Raw genomic sequence first — 6,000 nt, 5'->3', positions numbered from 1 at the left:
TCCTCCTCCTCCTGCTGACTCTTTCACACTCTTCCCTCCCTCCCTCCCTCCCTTCTTGCTCCCTCCTTCCTTCTATAATTCCATCCCCCTAAACTACAAACCTACTGCCAAAAGGAATGTGTTCCCTCCCTTGTCTCCTCTGTAATTGCCCCTCCACTCCCCCAAGAGAAGCTTTATGTTTACACTAAAGTTGCAGCCTTTTTGTCGTATGAAAACTGATAAGATCACCAACTGTCATGCATTCATTTTCCAGGCCAGATCACTAACAGAGTAATTGCAACCTTAAGCTCGTTTGTGTAGCCAAGATAGAAAATATTTTCATGAGTCTCTTTTGTTGTGGTTAAAAAGCAGCATTTACAAAAACAGCATTCTAGGAAATGAAAGTAATGTTTCCTTTGCTTCCTAGGGACAGAAAGGGTCGCAGTCTTAATGTGTTGTGTTGGATTAATTTGGAACATTCAACAAAAGTCCAAAATGGAGCTGTGAGAGAGAGAGAGAGAGAGAGAGAGAGAGAGAGAGAGAGAGAGAGGCTTGCTGTTGTCATAGCACCAGTGATGTCGTGTGGCTATCGCGTCAGCAGCGGCGGATTCATTTTCAGATGATGGAACCTGCAGAGTTAACAGGGAAGGGAGGAAGGAAGGAAAGGACGAAGGAGTGAGGGCACAGCACAGTGCTAAGCTGCAGCCTGCATCATGTGCTCCAGGAGCAGCTTTGCATGAACACCGAGGCAGAGGACGTAAACACCCTGACAACCACGCGGGAGGAGGGACAGGGAGAGCACCGAGATTGGAGGAGTGAATTGCCATGTCTAGACTTTGTGATGACTATGACCAACATGAAAAAAAAAAAGCTCTCAGCACTGTGGTCAGACACTTCCTGTCAATGTAGCTTCATGTCATGCCAAGGTTCTGACCCTGATGTTAGACTAAACCACAGGGGGCTTCATAGTTAGGACAGGAATGTCTGGTGTGCATAGGGATACAGGCATAATGTTGTGAACTTGATTTCACACAGGTAATCGGTCCCAATGATTTGTCTTTGAGGTTTTTGTCCCAGAATCTCTTCAGATTTCCCACACACAAAAAACCCCCACCATGTGCCAATATTACCTTTTCAATAAGTGTTCAAACAATTTGTTGGGATGAAATCCAGCGCAAACAAGAGACTTGGCAGCACATGATACCGTCTGAAGTCATTATGACAAGAGACTGTTATTAAATCTGACAATCTACTTCAAAAGGAGGGGGGAAAGAACATGATGTTGTTCTATGATGTTGGCGATAGTAGAAATGTACAACCGAATATCAACCCAGAGTGACTTTCTTGTACTCAGAGAGGCGGTTAATTAAGAAATGTAAAAGCTACATACAACAGGGTCACGGTATCAGCTTGTCTCCGTGCCTGAAAAATACTGGATCATTTAGTAGGGTTCTAAAATGTGCCCATCAGAGAAATGGGAACTGATGCTGAATCCACGTCTGCTCTCACCACAGGCATCTTAGAAATGTAGATTGCTTTTAAGGTGCTCAGCTAAACCGAATAGTCTGCGTTCTCGTCAGCAGCACAGGGCTATTAGGCTCAGTGCTATCCTCTCTCAATTTACTAACTGATTGAATTGGACATCCAATTCATTGACAGGCCATTCAATATGTTGGAGCAATTTGGCAGGTGAGACTACGGTTACATATCCACAGCAACACTTCAGACTGCTGATGCTGTCCAGGTGTCACAACCAACGGCATTCACTGCCAATCACCTTCAGCCACAGTGAACAGAAAAGAAAAGAAAAACAGCTGAATGTGGAGGAGAGAGAGTTCTACTTACTAGGATATGCAATAAACTGACTCCACACAAAAAGTACAACAATCTGACTCATTCAAAAGCTTTTGTTAGCCTTCTCGTCTTGCTCTACTACCCGGATGTAAACACGCAAATGTACTTTTCAAAACCAAACTCTAATAAAGATGATAAACTAACTAACAAGATGTAGGTTAGGTTGAGAGTCACCGCACGCCACCATTTTGGATTTTGATACAGATGATTTGTATGTATTCATATTGGCATGAAGTCACATGACCCGAGTACTCGGCCCATCCTCTCTTCAGTGTTTCTCCTGGAATTAAGTGCACCCACTTATTTCCACCTCCAATCCATCGGCTGTCAAATGTCTGTATCCCCCAGGACACAGAAACCATTCCATAAAGGTCAGTTAATAATTGTCCATGCACTGTTTTATTATCGCCGTTGTGATGGGTACGATAGGATGGCGAATAATTCAACTGGATGCAGTTGTAAAGTTTACTCTTCCACTTGAAATGTGTTCATGTAAAAGAAAGGAGCCTTTTAACAGAAAACATGTCCTGCCCTTTAGAGAAAGAGAAATACACGGCAATTTCAAAATTAGCTGTCAAGGCAGGAAAAATACTTACTGAGGAGGATATTATGAGCATATGAAAATGTCCTGAAACATATCCAGTCGAATGAAACCATGTCTGGCACATGATCAAGATGTAGATTTAACAGCCTCTGTCTGTTGATTCAAAGTTAGATGTCAGAACTGTACATCATATGAATACCCCCTGACTATGCATACGTCACGTATTACTATTGACCAATGAATACTTTGTCTGTCATAAGAGCATTTTACACATCTACATCAGTGTAAAGAAGATCCGTCACCACAAGGGTTCAAGTGTTTATTTTCTTCCAAGGTCTCTTTAACCACAACACCAGACGCTCATGCTGCCCTTCTGAAGAAAACAGATGATCCATTGTAGTGAAAAGGACACCGTGTACAAGTGATATCTCAAAGAGAAAAATGCAACTGTTACACAAGACATGAAAGGAGTAACCTCACACCGGGTTGAGATCATTAGTGGAGGATCCAGTGGTCTCCAGCAGTGAGTTGACTCTCAAGAGCAAACATCAAAGACAGCGGTACAGAGAGGGAAATCATTTAAAATGCAAAGAAAAAGCTGAATTGATTAGTTGAGACTGAACCCGTATAGAGAACATACGTAGCTGTCCAATATGACATGTTCAACTCTCCTCGGAGCATATTTTAGTGCAGTGGTCTTCACTTAACAAGCTGCGGGGTAAGGTCAACAATAGAGCGTTGACATCAGAGCACACTGACCCATCATTTGGCCCACAAACATTTGTTTACTGTTAAAAAGCAGATATGGCTCAATGAGCAATTTACAGGATAAATCTAAAAGATAAATCTGGATCACTAGATGTAAATAAAAAAGAAAAAAATATCATTGTTTTGTTATCAGAAACTCCTTCCCGTGTAAATCAATCAATCGATTAAGTCAATTATGTGTTCGGAAAGTCTGACTAATTTCTTGCAAACTAAAATGTTTCTTGCAAATTAGTCCATTTTTGGCCTTGATATAAGGACCTTTTGTCGCCAAATTTTGAATTCATTAAGCTATTTGAATTTAATTTTTTTTATTTAGATTGTCATAAAATTCTACATATTACACCTTTAAGGCCTGCCTCAACTCCACCTCTTTGACGGTTATTATAGGCTGAGCAAAAGTGAGGTTGAGACAGCATTTTCGATACGGCATTCTTAATCATTGGGCTTTAAATTTCCCTTCCAGTGACCAATGGATGACATTGTTCATGTTTTATGCAGTGTTTAAGCACAACTAAACGCTTTTCTCACACTGGATGGAGTGCAGAGTCACTCTTAGATTCAGCGAGGGGGGATGTGCTCTCGAAAGCATCTGGGATCAAATCTTGGCAAGCAAGTAGGTGCTTTTCCATATTATGCTGACTGTCAGCACATCATGAATTCATCACACATGACCTCACTTTGTCAGATGCAGGAATATGTAGCAACTTCCAGCCTCCGCAATAATGAATTTATGAGAAAAATGTGTATTTTTTTTTTTTACTTTTTTTGAATACATGAGCGATACAGGGTTAAAAAAATTCAGCAAATCACCTGCTTAGCAGAACATGGTCCAGATCAAGACGATAAATGACTTTCAGATGTGGACAATGTGGCTGAGGAGTGAGAACAAGTGGAATCCTCTTTTCAATTGTCCAAAGATGGTGGAAGACAGACTGATACAGCGGCGCATCAATATTGTTCTCTAATGGAGACAGATGTCCTGTCAGAGGAACAAGGGAACACCGAGCTCTCGTCTGGAACTCAATACAACATGGATGTAAACAGAGGTGGAAGGAAAGCATAGGTGTCCTTTATTAATCAATTTGAGCTGAAAGAGAACACAGTCTGCTTGATTTAGATTAAAAAAAAAAAAACTTCTCCTAAATACAACGCCATGTTAACATGTGATAAATATTCTGTATAAGAATTAGCCAGATTATTTCTTGCATAATTATGGCTGCAACAAGAAGTCTATATCTCCCTCTCATTTAAGGACAGAGTTGTTCTGTGCAGAGAAAGCGCTGATAATCCTCGCAAGACTAGCTTGGCTATCAGCCTGTGAAGACTGCCTTCAACATGAGACAAGACCACTCACAGCTGCAACATCAACACTGTTACACAATGTGGCTGCTTCATGACAGGATTCGTGTGGGAGACGACCACTCTCAAGTTCTTGAGATTCAAACGGTCATATTACAGCTGTGATGAAGGCAGGGAAATTCATAAATGTCAGGGCCGAACATAATTTCATACTGAAGTAGAAAAGCAGCACATGTGCATATTTCAGAGGTTGAAAAGAGCATGTGTTTGAAACCTACACAAATTGGAGATATATCTAACTGGATCATTTACAGTCACGTTTAGATCAAGTGAGGCATTAACCAGATAAATGTGCTGAGGTTCATGTTTCTATACTTACATGAACAAACAACAACAACAGAATCATGGGATCACTTCCTCGTGAAAGGAGCATCTATTCCGCTTCAGCAAATTTGGTAACATGACTCAACGAAGGCCCAGAGTTTGATGCAATCTTTAAACAAGTCGGCTCACTGTTCATAAAAAAAGGAACCTGCACATGATGAGTTCATTTCATCAAAATCAGACCTGAGGTGCAGAATAATGGCTATTCAGTCGGCATGTTATCGTCACATCTGGAGACGTGCGTGCATGCCGCTGAGGCAGTGCAGTGCTCTTATTGTAGAAAACCTCAGATTCAGCCACTTCGCAGGATGACATCAAATGTTTCCTGGGTAACATTTCAAGCTCTTTGTCTGTGGTCTAATTTGTCTTCATTTCCACAAAACACCTCCTCTCCTTATTTACTCATCTCTAAACATGTGGTTTGACTAAGTAAGTCAGTCCTTGGAGTGAAGTTATTTAACCCTATAGGATTATTAAAGACATGCTATTATAATGTTATTAATAATTAAACTATTGATTTGACAAAAGCACAAAGCACTGTCAGGAATAAGGCAGTGATCAGATAGTTTGTATTGGAATGAATGGTATGTCTCAATGTTATCACACTGGGTTCAGTATGTTATTCACTTTGCACGAAGCATAACACTAGACTCTCTTCAGTATTTACTTTTCACCACTTTGCGAAAGGAATGGAGCGCTATGTGGAAGTGGGACGGAAATGAATAATTCACAAAGAGCACTTTTGAGGATTAAATTATGCGCATCTGAAGAAATCAACTGTGTACGGTTGTACATCGGCGTACACTCATGGAAAACAAAGTCATGGATTGTACAAAAAGCCAACGCATTACCATATGAATGTGCAGACATTCTTTCATGTGTGGCTAAAGCAGCTACAGCGCCTCAAATTGGTCTCACGTTTGAGATCTTTGGGACAGAGAGTTAAAGAGTGTGGACACCGGCCAGGGGGAGTAAAACTAGTCACAGCTTGACCCCACAGAGACAGACAGACAGAAAGAGAAAGAAAGGAAGAGGTTTCTGTGCAGGCATGTCACACAGGTACTCAGATTACCGCTAACCCTGAGGACACATCCACCAACACTGGGGCCATTCTGACGGATGCTCCACATCTAGCTTGTATGTTCCGCCACAGGCGAATTGTTTCGATTGCT

This window comes from Symphodus melops (assembly GCF_947650265.1).
Source record: "Symphodus melops genome assembly, chromosome: 10".
NCBI lineage: Eukaryota > Metazoa > Chordata > Actinopteri > Labriformes > Labridae > Symphodus > Symphodus melops.
The sequence above is the reverse complement of the archived record's forward strand: the minus strand, read 5'-3'. Positions refer to the sequence as shown.